This window comes from Triturus cristatus, chromosome 4_2, assembly GCF_964204655.1.
Source record: "Triturus cristatus chromosome 4_2, aTriCri1.1, whole genome shotgun sequence".
In the NCBI taxonomy this organism is placed as follows: domain Eukaryota; kingdom Metazoa; phylum Chordata; class Amphibia; order Caudata; family Salamandridae; genus Triturus; species Triturus cristatus.
In genome coordinates this window covers 736,807,649-736,826,968 of record NC_140586.1, presented here as the reverse complement: position 1 = coordinate 736,826,968, position 19,320 = coordinate 736,807,649, and the positions used below count along the sequence as shown (strand labels likewise).

At 47.5% G+C, this 19,320-nt stretch overlaps 1 protein-coding gene across 12 annotated transcripts in view; it reads left to right on the top strand.

Moving 5' to 3' along the window:
* OSBPL9 (oxysterol binding protein like 9) overlaps positions 1–19,320 on the top strand; it is a 1,355,357-nt gene that overhangs the window by 967,250 nt on the left and 368,787 nt on the right. The window lies entirely within an intron of this gene.

Sequence of the window (19,320 nt, the reverse complement as noted above, 5' to 3'; positions counted from 1 at the left end):
TGATCATCTGTTTCTTTAGATTTAGGTCTTGGCTAGACAGCGCATGCGTTTTCACTCTCCCAGTTCACCGACCGCACCCTCTCATTTAAACATAATTGTCAACTTCTGGCAGATGAGTTTCAATGGAGCACACTACAACTCAAGCAGACAAAAACAGTTCTGCTTTTGGGGGCTGGGCATGCGCCCAGGAGTTGGCCAGGAGCAGCTGTGGGAGCTGGGCTCAGGCAGTGCAGCTCGGGCACTTTGTTTGTTTCTTTAAGAGCTGCTCCTTGTGTGCTGTAGCCCAAGTATGTGAATTCACCCAAACATTTTCCTTCATTATCGCGCATGAATGCGCTTTCAAATATGTGAACTCACAATACAGCGCACGCTGGGTCATGGTTTTTTGGTTTCACCTGCACAGCGCTTTCGAACTCTATTGTATTAAATATAAATCTTAAAAGGAGCTTACATCCCGCCCCCTTGCTTTCATTGCTTCATGTGCTTGCCACTTACTTTTTCTCTGTTTCTGATGGCTGTAGCATTCTATTTCCTGTTTTATATCTTGGTGCTTCTCTAATCAATTTCCCATCGGCTAAGTACTGTGTTCATCCGCTTTGGTGAATCTTCCTTTAACCCGTTAACCGCGGCGGAAAATCCGCCGAGGTGCGGGCGTTTCCGTGCGCGGGCGGCCCGCGACGGCCAACGGACGTGCGCAGCACTACGGAGGTAGTGCTCGCGCGGCTTTTGGCCGACGCACGCAGCGGAAGGGTTAAGCGTCTCAGGCTGCTGTCAGTACAAAAGCTACACCCGTGCTTTAAAGTTACAGCACTGCCCAAGTGCGTTGGCCTCAGTGCACTGTTATTATCTCCGTGGTGATCCTCCACGTGCCTTATATTCCTTCTCCGCGCTTTGGACAAAGCAAGCATTACCTAGGGCCCCCGAGGAACAAGCAGGGACCCACTTCATTACTTGTTTACTCAGTGACTCGGAGTTACACGAACTTCGGGCCTGGTGAGTCTGTACGAGGGGGTTGGAGGCCGAAGCCAGCCGTAACTTCTACGAATGCGACCAGTGCTGGTGAGTAAGCTAACATGGGTGGACTTTAGCTTGGTTCGTGTTTCTCAGTGAAGATTTAAAAACTCTCACCTTGGCTGCAGTGTCCAGGGTTTCATGCTCCCTCTGTGTGATGCTCACAAGCCTATGGCACTATTTATCTGGCTTTATATGTCTTCACTGGTTGCACTCCTCTCGGCACATGCACACATAACCACCACCACCACCCTTACCTTTAATCTGTCTGTGCCAAGTGCCAGCCCGCTCTGCGCTGTCCGTGGTTGCACTCTGCTACCAGGCTGAGTCAGGGGAGCCTGGGATTTCGGAACGTCACCGAAAGTCAACTTCGCTGTGTCAGCTCTCTGTGCAGAATAAGTAAAAAAAAAAAAGATTCAAGTCACGCGACCCAGTGTGTTTGGTATATTTGGAAGGAGGGTGTTGCCAGCAAGGCCACGGCGTAGCATAAAATGATGACCCTACACCCCAGCAAAATTCAGTGAAGGGCTCACAGTTTTTTTTGGGGGGGGTTAAAATCTGCAGATTATGAATCTGCGGATGGATTATGTGGCAAATCCTGCAAATCCATAATTGTGTTAAAATCGCCGTTAATGCACATATTGCCTTTCTCAGTAAACAAGTCAGAACACTTTTACGAAGTTTCAGTAACTTATATTTTACAACTGCTCAACAAGCTAAAATTTACAACCAAAAACAAGTATTATTGATCACGTAAGCAAACTGTAATGCATTTACCAATGTTTGTTTACATGATTTTCAGCCATGCTGAACATCAACATTACTAAATAACATTGACAACGCCAATAACTTTCAGATTTCCAAGACCTAATGGCTTTGCCAATGTATTATTACTGAATTGGCTTGTATTAATTGAATGGCAGCATCAACTAGGTGTATTAATTCCATAAATTAGTGAGATGATCCATGAACATGTCTCTTGGCAGCACCATCATGGGAAAGAATAGTTTACTGTGCAACTATTCTAGCTATGAAATACCCTCCTGGAAATGCCTCCATTGCAACCTTCATCTGACTTGTTATGAGAGGGGTGGCATAGGCAGCTGGTCATTTTTTCAAACTAGTCCTTTTAGCTGATGTTATTCTGCTCATGCTTGTTTGAGTAGGAATAAAGATTTATCTCTGTTCTTTGGAACAAGTGCAAGATTGTTTTATCTCTATACTTTGCTGCTACAGTTATGCAGTGTAGATGCACTATAAATAGCAAGTGTTTGTGTTATTCCTAGTCAGGTTTCACAATTTTATCAAGCTTGTAAGTACTAAAGACCTAGTGGGGCTGCATGATTCAATCAAGTGACTTGCAGGCTGCACGTGGTTATCCGTAACAAGCACATTTACAAACCTGTTAAATGATCATCTCAGGGTCCTGGAGCACTCTAGGAACTTAATGACAGAGTGTTGCATTCTGCCCAGACCACGATAATACACAGGGACATGGGGGCCCAAGAGCTCACACAATACAATTCACCTAAGCTAAATAAAGGCCAGGAGCCCATATCACAATTTCTCATAAGGAATGACCTACAAGTATAGAAGCTATTTATCACACCTTATAAATAAAGATACCACGGGGTACGTTATCATGTGCGATAAATAGCACCAATTATGAGCTTCTTGGGAATAACATGCAGATTTCTGTGTTTAACGTTCTAACCTCCACATCATACGGTAAATACAATATGGTGTTCCCCGGTTTGATTTCGGCAGGTTTGACAATCCGAAATTTAACAAAGTTTTACTTATTTAATCCATCTGATAATTATCAGCTGTGTTACATAAAACTGAACTTGTAATTCTGACCCATGTGTAAACAGGGATTTATGTACAAGTCGGGGGGAGAGGTGGGGGGGGGGGGGGGAGTCCTAAATGTAATCAGGCCCTTCGACTAAGTCCCTAATTACAAGAATATGTGTTATTTATCGCACCTGGTAAATAACGATACATCTGAAAGAGACAATTAGTTATAGATTCCTTACCTTAGAATTACCCCCAGGTGTCAGACTGGATCTTGAGCCATTTTTTCTTAGCAGTGCCCCTGCGCTTCGGTAGGTGGCGTCGGCCGACAACACATCCGTCGTCTGCGTCGTGGTTGCCAGGATGACGTTGCATTATCTATTTAGACGCTGCCCATGCGCGCTGACGTCAGTTCTTTCTTTTTCTGAGCTAGCTAGCGCAGATCAGGAGAGAAGCTTGCAGCTTTTGGAGAAAACTGTTTTGACTTTTGTTGACCTCTTTTCGAGTCTTCTATAGACTCCTGGTGCGTGAGGGATGTCCCATCGTCCAGGCTTCAAGCGTTGTGACTCCAGTCACAAGCTGATGTCCGTTACCGATCCGCACCTCGTGTGCCTCTGGTGCCAGGAGCTCGACCACAACCCGAAGTCATGCTCCGACTGCCGGGCCATGGCTCCGAAGTCTTTGCGGGAGCGGTCCCAAAAGGAGGCTTGGCAGTCCGCTCCGCGTCACTCGAAGTCCCGGTCGAGAGGAAGTTCGCGGGACCGGTCGCGGATACACCGCCAATCGTCATCGAAGTCTTCGCACTCCTCGGGTAAGTCGAAGCACAAGAAGAAGGCGAAGAGCATCTTCACTCTCGCCATCTCCCCGTCCGTCGGCCAACGCGGCACAGGATGCGGAGGGTTGTCGCTCTCCGACTTTGCCTGCGGAGCCCACTAGCTCGACTCCGCGCTTCCCTCCCTTCCCGGGAGTCGGAGCGACCACTGCCCAGCTTCATTTGTTTTATGAAGCGATGCATGCCATCTTTGGGCAGCCCGACTCCGCCGGCGCACTTTCGGTCCCGCGGACTCTGCCTTTGACGCAGGCGGCTCTGGCCCTGACGACGCAGGTTCCCCTTGGATCCGGATCGGCGCCGGTCGACCTCACTGGTCTTACCCCGGCGGCGATTCGACATTTGACGACTGACGCTGCCAACGCCGGCCTCCCTCTCGACTAGAACGCAGAGCCGGACCAACATCGCTCTTCGCCGGTACCGAAGCAGATGGGTAATTTTGTGCCCACATTCTTCCCTGGTGTTCCCTTCCGCCGTGACTCTGGCGGCCAATGGATGATCATGAGGAGGACTGAGAGGGGTCTGGTGACCCTCTAACAGACTCGGTGATGCCAGTGGCTACGGAGGAGGGAGCATCGTACGCAGTGGTGTTCCATAGGGCGGCTGAGGCCTTGAGCTTCCTACGGTGGCGGTCAGGACTAACCTTCTGACTGAGGTGCTGCCGTTTAACAAAGCCCTCACTGATGCCCTTTTGGACTCCTGGTCCAAGCCCAACACGAGGGCTCCTGTGGACAGGAACATCGCCTGACGCCACTGCATGGCTCCGGGCGACCCACTTTTCCTCTCCCCACAGGTGGTTCAAGCCTCGTCGTCCAAAGGTAGCACTTTCCCTACTGCTCCACAAGATAGGGAATCCAAGAAGCTGGACCATCTTGGAAATAAAATGTTTTCTTCCGCCAGCTTAGGACTGCAGTCGGTGAACACTGCATGTCTCTTGGGCCGGTACCAGCACTCTGTGTGGGACACGATTGCGCAAGTGCTGCCACAATGCCCGGAGGAGGCCGGGGCTGTCCTCCCCGTGCCGTTACAGTGGGCCGAGATGCAGCAAAGTTCAGCATCAGGTGTGGACTGGACACTGCTGACTAACTAGGCAGGACGGTTTCAACGGCGGTAGCTCTCAGACGCTACGCCTGTTTGAGAACATCTGGCTTTTCGGGAGATGTCCAATCGACTCTTTTGGACATGCCTTTCGATGGCCTAATTTACAATAGGGGACTTGAAAAGGGAAGACTGATCAGGCAGCCATAAAAGGCCGAAATGGCTGAAAGATAACCTTTTAGAGCGCCCAGAGCAAAGCCCTGCTGGGCCAAAAAAAGAAGGAAGAGGAGAACCTCGGAAAGGGGGGCAGAAAGGGGATCTACAGCCTTTGCTGCACACCATGCTAAAATTTGTTCCACCTACAGTCGTAAACCGTTTTAGTAGAGGGACGCCTGGCTGCCAAGATTACATTACAGACTTCGGGAGGAAGGTCGAAAGCTGTCAACTGCAGCCACTCAATCTCCACGCAAGGAGGTGGAAGCTATAGATTAATAATTACCACTGTATGACATTACCACGCATAGATTTACAACGCATGCCGTTATGATGTATCCATTACAATGCAATACCTTTACCATGTATTGCCTTTCCATGCATATACCTTTAGTACGCATTCCTTTACAACGCTGGGTAAGTATATATAAGGTCAGTAAAATATAAATGTGTATATATATGTGTATATAAATATATATATATATATATATAATATATTTAATAAATTACACTTTCAGCACCCCTGTGAGTGCCCCCTATAGCCTTACCACCACCCTTAAACCATAAAAACTCTTTTACCACCATTCCCTTACCCACTCCTAAACTCTAAAATTGCCCTTTACACCCTATTCCCTTACCCACTCATAAACCCTAAAAACACCCTTACCCATATCATATATATATGTGTGTGTGTGTGTGTGGTCGCCAGTAGGTAGTTATAGTTAGGACCTAGTTTCCATAGGAAAATCGTTTTTTGATTTGCCAATATCTTTGGTGCTGTTTCACGATTCTATGCAACATTTTTAAAACTAATGGCCCGTTCCGGTCAGCTCCTGTTTTGTAACTTTCGGGGTGATTCGTCAAGCTGGGGCCGAGGAAAAAAGGGGGGGTCCCAAAACCTCCATGTTAATTTTCACAGGAACTTTTGTCACGGCTACAGCCCGAACTGCTGAATAGAATTACACCAAATTTATCAGAGAGGTAGCTGTGTTCCAGAGTGCACTCTTCGCTTAAAATGGTGTAGATCCATTCAGTAGTTCCTGAGAAATTTAAAAATAAAATATATCGATATCTGGTGACTGCGGTGGATCTGCGAACCCTCCCGAGCACGAGCTTCATTCTGATTGGCTACCAACACTCCAAACCAGGAAGTGCTGGCAACCATCTTGTGACTCGGTTTTACTGAGTCACAAAAAAACAGTCAAAAAAGGATAAAAAACAAGAAAAGGGGTCAGCGTAGCAACACCCTGACCCCCTAGGCCTGCTCAGGGGCTCCCACAGGGACCCCCTGGGGCCTCAAAAATCATTGTTTTTAAAAGGGCAGGATTCGCGTTGGATGCGCGAATCCTGCGAGAAAAGTTTTTAAAAAACAAAGCACAAAGCTTAATTGTGCGTGGGGGGCTCCTACCCCCCAAGTCCGGTGACTGCCACCTCCACGGGGCTACATCAAATAGCAGGTGTGGGGGGGCTTTAGCCCCCCCACACTGAACCGGGGACCACCACCTCCCCAGGGAATTAATACTGATGGGAGGCAGGCCGTGTGGCCCCCCTCCTTGAGCCTTCAATGGCCCTGGGGACCGCCAACCCCCAGGACCGGCTCCAGCAATGTCCTGCGGTGCCTACCCCTGGGACATTGCAGTTTGCTATGGCAGAGCGGGAGCACGGCTCCTGCTCTGCCATAGCAAACTTCTGCTTTGCGAAAGTGAGAGCAGGAAGCTGGAGGCTCCGCCCCCTCCCTGCACCACTGTGCAAACTCACCTCCTGGCGCTTTCTAAGTTGGGGGATTAGGTTCCCTTGAATCCTGAGGGTCCCTAGGGGCTCCCCTTATCCAAAAGCAATGCCGGGTCCCGCAGGAGACGGGGAGCCGACTGGGACCGCGGGGGCATTGGAGCTCCTCCCGTGGTCCCCAACATTGAGGGCCGGCCCTGGTGGATGGGGTCCCTGGGCAAGAAGTGGCCCGGAAGGGGAGCCACTCCTCTCCTTTAATTTATTTGTTTAAAAACACACTGAAGGCCAGCCCCAGGGGAGGCCACGCAGCCCCCCCTCCAAATATATATATATATATATATATATATATATATATATATATATATATATATATATATATATATATATATATATATATATTTTTAATCAAAGCTGCCCAGGCCCCAGGGATGGGGTTCCCGAGGCCATAATTGGCCTCAGGAGGGGGGGCCACGCGGCCCCCTCCAAAATAAAATAAAAAAGGAAAGGCTGGCCAGACCCCGGGGGTGGGTTGGGGTCCCCGGGGCCAGAAGTGGCCCAGGGCCCCCCCATCTAACAAAAAAAGAAAATCCGGCATCTTGCCGGAGGCCCCGCCCCCTCCCTGCACCACTGTGCAAACGCACCTCCTGGCGCTTTCTTAGTTGGGGGATTAGGTTCCTTGAATACTGAGGGTCCCTGGGGGCCAACTAGTCCACTAGGTACCTCCAGTAAGCCCCACACAGTGGGATTGCTTAGAGGTGGTCCAGGAGGCACGTTTGCAGAGTGGTGTAAAAAGGGTGTGTGGCCTCGGGCCACTCTAAACAATCCAGCTGTGTGAGGCTTACTAGAGTTAACAGGAGAGCTAGTTGGCACCCAGGGACCCTCAGCATGCAAGGGTACCTCATCCCCTAAGCAAGAGTGCACCAGGAGGTGCGTTTGCAGAGTGGTGGAGAAAGGGGGTGTGGCCTGTGTCCACCTGTCAGCAATCCTACTATCTTGGGTTTACTGGAGGTATCAGGTAGGCTAGTTGTCCCCTAAAGACCCCCATCAGCAAAGGAGACTTTAATCCCCATCTAAGCGTGCGCCAGGGAGCGCGTTTGCAGACTGGCGGTAATAGGAAGGGTAGTTGGCCCCCAAGGCTGTCTTTGGGGGGTAACTACCCCTCCAGTTACCTCCAATAAGTCCCACGCAGTAGGATTGCTAAGAGGTCTTTGGGGGCCATGCCCCCTTTTCTCCACCACTCTGCAAATGTGCCTCCTGGCACACTACCGGTTGGGGGATGAAGTCCACTTTACTTCTGAGGGACTTTAAGGGCCAAGCAACCCTCCTGGTACCTCCTGTAAGTACTATGCAGCAGAATTCCTGAGCTCTGGTTGGAGGCCCAGCCCCGTTTCTCTACGGCTCTACAGACGCGACTTCCAGTTAAAGAAGCATTTGTAATGTAATAGGTCTCGCATTTGCAAGAGTTAGAGCTACTGGCGTTCTAAATGTAAAAGTGTTTTACTAATGTTTTTTGGAGTGGAGTGGATGTACGTTGTGTGTAGTGGAATTATTTGCTATGTTTTGCAGTGAAATTATGTGGATAGAAAGTATGTGGTATTTTGTGTACAGGAATTATGTAGAGTGGAATTATGTGTTATGGAGAGTAATTGTGTGGTATGATAGTCTGTGTTGTGGAGTGGTAACCTCAGGTTTACTCTTCCTCGTTTCCATGGAAGCTAAACTATGAATTCAATGAGACAAACAAAAGAAGGAATCACTGAGGAGCACTTCTAGACCTAGTCAGAGCTAATGAGCAAGGCCACTGGAATTATGCGACTGTTTGGCTGCACCGACTGTTGGAACAATTATACATTTTCCGCTCTAGCCACATAATCCATCACCTGCTGCCTAATCTAAAGATTTGATCATAAAAAGCCTTTTTTTCTAGCTCAAACGTTACCAAAAATGTAGGGACAAGTGTTAGGGAGTGGTGGATGGTCCTTTGCAAACCTAGAATGGTCACCTGTTACTTATTGCTAAATGTGGGTGTTAAATTGGTACTTATGGTGTTGGCTTGCTTCTTTCTGCACTTCTCTTGCCTCTTTCTGCACCTCATTTGCTTCTTTGTGCACCCCTCTTGCCTCTTTCTGCACCCCTCTTCCTGCATACCTCCTGCCTCTTCCTGCACCACTGTTGTTCCTTCTTCCTGCACTTCTTTTGTTTCTTTCTGCACCTCTCTTGGTTCTTTCTGCATCCCTCTTCCCCTTTCTCCATCTCTTTTGCTTCTTACTGCACTTCTCTTGTCTTTCTCCACCCCCTCTTCCCGCACGTCTGTAGCTTCTTTCTGCCCCAGACTTGCTTCTTTTTGCACCCCGTGTGCCTCTTTCACACCCCTCTTACCGCACCCCTCTTGCCTCTTTCTGCACCCCTCTTCCTGCACCCCTCTTCCGTTTTTCTGCACCCCTCTTGCCTCTTTCTGTACCTTCTTTCTGCACTTCTTCTGTTTCTTTCTGCAGCCTTCTTGCTTCTTTCTGCACCCCCTTGCCTCTTTCTCCAGCCATCCACCCTCTTTCTGCACCCCTGTTGCCTCTTTCAGCACCTCTGTTCTTTCTTTCTGTTCTTCTTTTGTTTTTTTGCACATCTCTTGCTTCTTCCTGCACCCCACGTGCCTCTTTCTGCACCCCTCTTACCTCTTTTTGCACCCCTCTTGCCTCTTTCTGCACCTTTGTTGCTTATTTCTGCACTCCTTTTGCTTCTTTCTGCACTCCTCGTGCCTCTTTCACAGCCCTCGTCCCTCTTTCTACACCTCTGTTTCTTCTTTCTGCACTCCTTTTGTTTCTCTGCACCTCTCGCCTCTTTCTGCACCTCTTTTGCCTTTTTCTGCACCCCTCTTGCCTTTCTGCACCTCTGTTCCTTCTTTCTACACCCTTATTGTTTTCCTGCAGCTCTCATTCTTCTTTCTGTACCCCCTTGCCTCTTTCTCCACCCCTCTTCCTTCTTTCTGCACCCCTGTTGCCCCTTTGTGCACCTCTTTTCTTTCTTTCTGCACTTCTTTTGTTTCTTTCTGCACATCTCTTGCTTCTTTGTGCACCCCTCATGCCTCTTTGTGCACCCCTCATGCCTCTTTCGGCACCCCTTTTCCTTTTTGCACCCCTCTTCCTTCTTTTTGCACCCTTCTTGCCTCTTTCTGCACCCTTGTTGCTTCTTTCTGCACCACTCGTGCATCTTTCTGCATCCCTCTTTCTGTAACTCCTTGCCTCTTTCTGCACCTCTCTTGCTTCTTTCTGCACCACTGTCACTTCTTTCTGCAACCCTTGTGCCTCTTTCTGCACCTCTTCCCTCTTTCTGCACCCCTCTTGCCTCTTTCTGCACCTCTGTTCCTTCTTACTACACTTTTGATTCTTTCTGCAACTCTCTTCTTTCTGTACACCTCTTGCTTCTTTCTACACCCTCTGCCTCTTTTACACCTCTTTCTGCACCCCTGTTGCGTCTTTCTGCACTCCTGTTGCCTCTTTCTGCACCCCTGTTCCTTCTCTCTGCACTTCTTTTGTTCCATTCTGCACCACTCTTTTTTCTTTCGGTTTCCCTCTTGCCTCTTTCTCCATCCCACTTCCCCTTCTGCATGTCTGTTGCTTCTTTATGCATTTCCCTTTCTTCTTTCTGCATCTCTCTTGCTTCTTTCTGCACCCCTCATGCCTCTTTCTGCACGCCTCATGTCTTTTTCTGCACCCCTCAGCCCTATTTGTACACTCATCTTGCCTTTTTCTGCACCCCTGTTGCTTCTTTCTGCACATCTTTAGTTTTATTTCTGCAACCCTCTTGCCTCTTTCTGCACCTCTGTTCCTTCTTTCTGCACTTCTTTTGTTTCTTCACCTCTCGCTTCTTTCTGCACCCCTTTTGCCTCTTTCTGTACTCTTCTTCTCTCTTTCTGCACTCCTCTTGCCTCTTTATGCACATCGGTTCCTTCTTTCTGCACTTCTTTTGTTTCTTTCTGTACGTCTCTTGCTTCTCTCTGCTTCCCTCTTGCCTCTTTCTCCACCCCTCGTCCCCCTTTCTGCACTTCTCTTGCCTCTTTCTGCATCCCTCTTCTCTTTCTGTGCCTCTGTTGCTTTTTTCTGTACTTCTTGTGCTTCTTTCTGCACCCCTTGTGCCTCTTTCTGGTCTCTCTCTGCACCTCTGTTCTTTCTTTCTGCACTTTTAATTATTTCTGCACCTCTGTTGCTTCTTTCCACACCCCTCTTTCCTCTTTCTCCACCCCACATACCCCTTTCTGCATCTGTTGCTTGTTTCTGCCCTTATCTTGCTTCTTTCTGCAGCCCTCTTGCCTCTTTCTGCACCTCTGTTCCTTCTTTCTGCACTTCTTTTGTTTCTTTCTGCACCTCTCTTGCTTCTTTCTGCAACCCCTTGCCTCTTTCTCCACCCCTCTCTCTTCACCCCCTGTTCCTTCTTTCTGCACCTCTGTTCCTTCTTTCTGCACTAATGTTGTTTCTTTCTGCACATCTCTTGCTTCTTTCTGCACCCCTGGTGCCTATTTCTGCACCCCTCTTCCTTCTTTATGCACCCCGTTTGCCTCTTTCTGCACCTCTGTTGCTTCTTTCTGCACTACTCTTGCTTCTTTCTGCACGTCTGTTGCTTCTTTCTGCACCACTCGTGCTTCTTTCTGCACCCTTCTTCCCTCTTTCTGCACCTTTGTTCCTTCTTTCTGCTCTTCTTTTGTTTCTTTCTGCACCCCTCTTGCTTCTTTCTGCACCCCTCGAGCCACTTTCTCCACCCCTGTTCCCCCATTTGCATCTCTGTTGCTTCTTTCTGCACTACTTTTGCCTCTTTCTCCACCCCTCATCCTGCACCTCTGTTTGCTTCTTTCTGCACTTCTTGCTTCTTTCTGCACCTCTCACTTATTTCTGCAACCATTGTGCCTCTTTCTGCACCCCTCTTCCCGCACCTCTCTTGCCTCTTTCTGTACCTCTGTTCCTTATTTCTGCACTTCTTTTGTTTCTTTCTACAACTCTCTTGCTTCCTTCTGAACCCCTCTGGCTTCTTTCTCCACCCCTCTTCCCTTTCTCCACCCCTCTTCCCTCATTCTGCACCTCTGAGGCTTCTTTCTGCACTTCTCTTGAATCTTTCTGCACTCCTCTTCTCTTTCTGCACTCGTCTTGCCTCTTTCTGCACAGCTGTTCCTTCTTTCTGCACTTATTTTGTTTCTTTCTGCGCCTCTCTTGCTTCTCCCTACTTCCTACTTTTCTTGATCTCTCTTGCTTCTTTCTGCACTTCTTGCCTCTTTCTGCATCCCTCTTCTCTCTCTGCACCTCTGTTGCTTTTTTCTGTACTTCTCGTGCTTCTTTCTGCACCCCGTGCGCTTCTTTCTGCACCCATTGTGCCTCTTTCTGCACCCATTGTGCCTCTTTCTGCACCCATTGTGCCTCTTTCTGCACCTTTCTGGTCTCTCTCTGCACCTCTGTTCTTTCTTTCTGCACTTTTAAATATTTCTGCACGTCTGTTGCTTCTTTCTGCACCCCTCTTTCTTATTTCTGTACCCCTCCTACCCCTTTCTGCATCTGTTGCTTGTGTCTGCCCTTATCTTCTTTCTCCAACCCTGTTCCCTCTTTCTGCACCTCTGTTCCTTCTTTCTGCACTTCTTTTGTTTCTTTCTGCACCTCTCTTGCTTCTTTCTGCACCCCCTTGCCTCTTTCTTCACCCCTGTTGCTCTTTCTGCACCTCTGTTCCTTCTTTCTGCACTAATTTTGCCTTTCTGCAAATCTCTTGCTTCTTTCTACACCCTTCGTGCCTTCCTGCACCCCTCTTCCCTCTTTTTTCTCCCCTCTTCCCTTTTTTTGCTCCCCTCTTCCCTCTTTCTGCACCACTCGTGCTTCTTTCTGCACCCTTCGACCTGCTTTCTACACCCCTCTTTCTTCTTTCTACACCCCTCTTCCCTCTTTCTCCACCTCTGTTCCTTCTTTCTGCTCTTCTTTTGTTTCTTTCTGCACCCCTCGAGCCACTGTCTCCACCCCTCTTCCCCCTATTTGTGTTGGGATTTAGGGGTTATGGGAGTCGGGTGCCTTTCATTTGTTCCTCTCTCCATTTGTCCCATTCTTTCCTTGTTTCTGCTTGGTTGCATGATTGGGTGCACAGAGGAATAGAGGGTTGCCCCTTAGGTTGTTTGTATATAAGGACCCTACCTTCCAGATGCCGGCGCTTGGTTTCTTTTACGGTCCCTTGCCTCGGGACTTCCAGTTCCGGCATTTTCCCCAAGAGCCTTGCTGGTGGATTTTCGGCTACGGACTGCTCAGAGCCTCCCGGTGTTGGAAGTTGGGCGTGATCATCTCTTCTCTGGGAGATTGCCTTAGTTTTTGTTTCTTTCCTGTTGTTGAACCTTGGAGGATTCTTATTATGCTAAAAAAAGATTAGGGAACGAGAGGAGAGACGCGGCTGCGTTTCTCGTTTATCCCTGGACTGGACTTCCTGCATCTTTCTAACCTATCCGCCTCGTTATGTGTAATTGGGTGGAATCACGGAGGAGCTGAAGGTCGGTCGTTTTTTGAGCTCTATGCCTCCTTTTCAAGAGGCGTTTTTTGTTTCACGCTGTGATTCTTTTTCCCTCTTAGTTCATTTGTTTTTATTTTGACTTAACAAGAAGATATTTTTTCTTATGGGGACAATGCTATATTTCAACTCACCGCAGTCTCAACAATAAGGAGAATTAACCCCTGTCCTCCTTTTCATTTTATTTTTTGTTTTTCTCTTTTCACCCATTGGACTAGTGGAGTCAAGTAACGTGATTTCCTCCTCTTCTCTTGCAATATGACTCCATCTACCAAACGGGGTAAGATAATGTTTTGTGGGTTCTTGTGCGCACCTAGTTATGCATGTAGCTGATTTCTATCATATTGTGTGGTCTACAGTAATCCTCTGTTGTTCCTTCTTATTTTTAAGGACACGGCTGTGGTCTTCCAATTGCTGGTTGGGTGGTAGTTAAGAATGAGAACCTGTACTACTACTGTGTTTTGTTGTTTCCTTGTATTTTCCCCACTTTCTTCCTGCATTGGGGTTACCCGTCACCCTGATTCTATAGTCGGGTGTAGGGTGTCTGCGGTGAGGGTAGCGGATTAGGACATTCTTCGCTCCTGCAGTGCTGGGCAGGTTGAAATCGGAACAATTTGCATCTCTGTTGCTTTTTCCTGCACCCCTCTTGCCTCTTTCTGAACCCCTCTTGCCTCTTTCTACACCTCTCTTGCCTCTTTCTGCACCTCTCTTGTCTCTTTCTTCACCTCTGTTCCTTCTTTCTGCACCTTTGTTACTTCTTCCTGCACTTCTTTTGTTTCTTTCTGATAACTCTCTTGCTTCCTTCTGCACCCCTCTTGCCTCTTTCTCCACCCCTCTTGCCTCTTTCTCCACCCCTCTTGCCTCTTTCGCCACCCCTTGTCCCTCGTTCTGTACCTCTGTTGCTTCTTTCTGTACTTCTCTTGGCTCTTTCTGCACTTCTCTTGCTTCTTTCTGCATCCCTTGTGCTTCTTTCTGCACTCCTTTCTGTACTCCTCTTGCCTCTTTCTGCACATCGGTTCCTTCTTTCTGCACTTCTTTTGTTTCTTTCTGCACCTCTCTTGCTTCTCACTGCTTCCCTCTTGCCTCTTTCTCCACACCTCTTCCCCCTTTCTGCTTCTCTGTTGCTTCTTTCTGCACTTCTCTTGCCTTTTTCTGCATCCCTGTTCTCTTTCTGCACGTCTGTTGCTTTTTTCTGCACTTCTCGTGCTTCTTTCTGCACCCCTTGTGCCACTTTCTGCACCCCTTGTGCCTCTTTCTGCACCTTTCTGGTCTTTCTCTGCACCTCTGTTCTTTCTTTCTGCACTTCTTTTAATTATTTCTGCACTGCTCTTGCTTCTTTCTGCACCCCTCTTTCTCCACCCCTCTTACCCCTGTTGCTTGTTTCTGCCCTTATCTTGTCTTTCTCCATCCCTGTTCCCTCTTTCTGCACCTCTGTAGCTTCTTTCTGCACCTCTGTAGCTTCTTTCTGCACCTCTCATGCTTATTTCTGCAGCCCTCTTGCCTCTTTCTGCACCTCTGTTCCTTCTTTCTACACTTCTTTTGTTTCTTTCTGCACCACTCTTCCTTCTTTCCGCACCCCTGTTCCCTCTTTCTGCACCTCTTTTTCTTGTTTCTGCAACTCTCTTGCTTCTTTCTGAACTTCTCTCGCCTCTTTCTGTACTCAAATGGGAAGTGCAAGCTGTCAAGTTTAAAGGTCTGCATGCTCTCATGACTGAGGTATATGCCTACTTGTATATGTATTCTTACATGTGTTATGCATCTGAAGATTGTGGCTTAAAAAGCGGGTAACTTCTCCTGTGTGTGGTCAAATCTTCTCAGTTCTGCTCTGTCATTGGTCGGTTGCACAGGCAGACATGTTGTATTTATATATGTGTTATAGAGCCCCTCAAATATACTATTGAATACCTATGTGCCCTGTATTGTGAGCAGAAAGAAATGCATACACCTCTTTAATTTTTTTTTTTACACAAATCTACAAATCCTCGGACCATCCCCATCCGCCTGGGACGACTCCTGGTGGCCCACAGCACTGGGCACCGCGCCAACACCCACGAACCATGCACGCAACCTGGGATTCATCCTGGACTCCTCCCTCGCGATGACCATGCAAGTCAACGCCATCTCATCCTCATGCTTTAACACCCTGCGCATGCTCCGAAAGATCTTCCTGTGGATCCCTACCGAAACCAGAAAGACTGTCACCCAGGCCCTCGTTACCAGCCGACTGGACTACGGGAACGCCCTCTATGCAGGAACCACAGCCAAACTTCAGAAAAGGCTCCAGCGCATACAGAACGCATCCGCACGACTCGTCCTCGACATCCCTCGCCACAGCCACATATCTGCCCACCTGAGAGAACTGCACTGGCTCTCCGTCAGCAAAAGGATCACCTTTAGGCTCCTCACTCACGCACACAAAGCGCTCCACAACACGGGCCCCGAATACCTCAACAGCCGCCTCACGTTCCACACTCCAACCCGCCAGCTCCGCTCTGCCAGCCTCGCCCTCGCCAGCGTACCATGGATTCGCAGAACCACCTCTGGAGGAAGATCATTCTCTTACCTGGCTGCCAAGACGTGAAACTCCCTACCCACCCAGCTACGACTGACCCAGGACCATCTCACCTTCAGGAAACACCTCAAGACCTGGCCTTTCAAGCAGTAGCAGCACCCCCCCTCCCCTCAGTGCCTTGAGACCCTCACGGGTGAGTAGCGCGCTCTATAAATGTATTGAGTGATTGAGTATGCTGTTTGAAACACGGGTATTCAAGTGTTTGTATGTTTATTTACATTTAACATAGGTATCAGCATAGACACCCATGCATACCTTCACAAAGTTGGTCAGACTTGCAACAGTGATATGCTTAGGATTGCTGTTTTATGTTTGGTAGGCCTAACATTCTGAGCAGTCGATCAATAGTGAACCTTCAAGAGAAAAGCGAGGTTCAAGACATCTTCGGAGAAGGATTAGTGATTAGAGTACTTTGTATGAGTGTTGTAAGGTACAGTCAAAGTAGGCCTGTTTCTGCACCTGTGTTGGGTCTTTCTGTACATCTCTTGCTTCTTTCTGTACCTTTCTTAATCTTTTTGGACTTCTGTTGCCTCTTTCTGCATTTCTCTTCCTTCTTTCTGCACCTGTCTTGCCTCTTTCTGCACCTGTCTTGCGTCTTTCTGCAAATCTGTTGCCTCGTTCTGCACCTCACTTGCTTCTTTCTGCACCCTTCTTCCTGCTCCTCTCTTACCTCCTTCTGCACCCCATTTCCTCTTTCTCAACCTTTCCTGCCTGTTTCTACACCTCTCTTGCCTGTCTGTACCTCTGTTGCTTCTTTCTGCACTTCTTTTGCTCTTTCTGCACCCTTTGTACCTCTTTTAGCACCACTGTTGCTTCTTTCTGCACTTCTCTTACTTCTTTCTGCACTTCTCTTCCTTTCTGCACTTCTCCTGTCTCTTTCTGTACCTCTCCTGTCTCTTTCTGTACCTCTCTTGCCTCTTGGTGCACCTCTGCTGGTTCTTTCTGCACTTCTCTTGCTTCTTTCTGCACCTCACTTGCCTCTTTCTGTACTTCTTATGCTTCTTTCTACACCTCTGTTGCTTCTTTCAGCAATTCTCTTGCCTCTTTCTGCACTTCTCATGCTTTTTTCTACAACTCTGTTGCTTCTTTCAGCATTTCTCCTGCCTCTTTCTGCACCTCTCCTGCATCTTTTTGCACCTCTGTTGCCTCTTTCTGCACTCCTCTTCCCTCTTTCTGCAACGTTCCTGCCTGCTTCTGCACCTCTAATGCCTCTTTCTGTACCTCTGTTGCTTCTTCCTGCACCCTTCGCGCCTCTTTCAGCACCTCTGTTGCTTCTTTCTGCACTTCTCTCCCTTCTTTCTGCACCTCTCCCGCCCTTTTCTGTACCTTTCTTGCCTCTTTTTGCACCTCTCCTACCTCTCTCTGCACCACTCTTCCCTCATTTTGCACCTCTGTTAGTTCATTCTGCTCTTGTCTTGCTTTTTTCTGCACCTCTTTTGCAAATTTCTGCATCCCTCTTGCCTCTTTCTGCACCCTTCTTCCTTATTTCTCTACCTCTTGCTTCTTTCTGTACTTCTCTTGGTTCTTTCTGCACCCCTCTTGCCTCTTTCTGCACCTCTGTTGCTTCTTTCTCCACTTCTCTTGCTTCTTTTTGCACCTTTATTCATCTTTCTGGACTTCTGTTGCTTCTTTCTGCACTTTTCTTGCTTCTTTCTGCGCCTTTCTTCCTCTTTCTGCACATGTCCTACCTATGTAGGCATATTTAGAAATTAGCATTTAAAAAAACCTTAGAAATTCACTGAAAAAAAACCACAGGTTTCAGGGACGTTATAGTTAGTTGCACATTTCACTCGTACAAAACCAGAGCAATTCGGCTGTTATAGTTAGTTGAGCTAACTATAACTCGTGCCCCTGCAATGCACTTCTGATGACGTCGCATATTACTTCACTCATAACATGGTCAGTGACATTACTGATGACATCTCAAATGACATCACTGATGAAATCATCCACATGATCATCTGATGCACCTCCTCACACCCTAATATAACCTTTGATACACCCACTCTAAAATACGGACTACCATTCTCGAAACCAGACACACCAATACCAGTTAGTACATACCCACTTACTGATTTCTAAGTCTGCACACACACACATCCCCTCACTCGCCCATACAGTCACTAATCAATACAGCCACTATCATATGCACTCATACACCCATACAGACACTCTCACACCACCACTCACCCACCCCCACTCATCCATAGTTAATCACACACCTAGTCAGTCATGCAAATAATAAATCACACTCTCATTTACTCACCTATACAGTTATATACACACACCACCTCACCTATTCATACAGATACTAACACATACTTACTCTTATACAATCACTGACACAAGCACACACTCATCCATACAGCCACTCTCTCAATCACTCACTCTCACATATAGTCACGTATATACTCCAACACTCACATATACTGCCTTTCACATATGTAGTTACTCACAAATGTACTACTGAGGCATCCATTCACTCACCAACATAGCCATACACACACTCACTAATCTTTTCAGAAACACATAGTCACTGGATGTCATCAGTGATGTCATTTGAGATGTCATCAGTGTTGTCACTGACCATGTCATGAGTGATGTAATATGTGAAGTCATCAGCAGTGTATTGCGGGGGCGCAAGTTGTAGTTACTCAACTTACTATAACGCCCAAATTTCTTCAGTTTTGTACGAGTGAAATGTCCAATTAACTATAACGTCCCTGAAACCTATGGTTTTTTCAGTGAATTTCAAAGGTTTTTTTAACTGCTAATTCCTAACTATCACCGCTCAAACCCCTGTTTTTTTCTGTGAATATATATATATATATATGTATGTGTTACCTACTGGCAGTTGTAGTTCGAGTTAGGTTGCAGTTTCCATAGGAACAGTGTTTTTTCATTTGTCAATAGCTTTGTCGTTTCGCGGTTCATCAAGCGGGGGCAGCGAAAAAGGGGGGGTTCCCAAATCGCGTTTTCCCCATGTTAATTTCCATGGGAACTTTAAACACTGCTGCAGCCTGAACTGCTGAACGGAATTACACCAAATTTGGCAGGAAGGTAGAGGTTGCTCCAGAAAGCTCCCTTTTTAGGTTGAGCATGGGCAGCGCATGCGCTGCGAGCCATGCAGTATTGGCGTATGTACTTGAAGCCCTGCCCACTCTCCGCCCATATTTGTCATAGGCTTGTGTCATTGTCCTTCGTAAATGCTGGCTTCATATAACTTGTTAGTCCCTCCCTAGTACTGCCTTGTCTTCATTTGTAACCTCCCATGAGGCCTGGCCCTTTTACTTCAGTTGGTTCACAGTATGTTGTCTTTAGTCTGTAAGCACTATTTTCTTTAATGAATTTCTCTTACTGCAAGAGGGTCTCTCTAATGCAGTTGTGACCACCGGCTTGTTTATTTGACTTGTAGCAAACTGGGAGCTCTTCAGGGGCCATGGGAGGCAGAAGGAAACAACTCAGCTATGCCTTCAAGCATTTGGAATGCAATAGGTCTTGCATTTTCGAGAGTTTAAGCTATTGGTATTGTAAATGAGAATCCTTTTTATTGATGTTTTAAAAACCAAAACATAAATAAAAGGCATTGTCATTTACAATATCAATAGCTCAAACT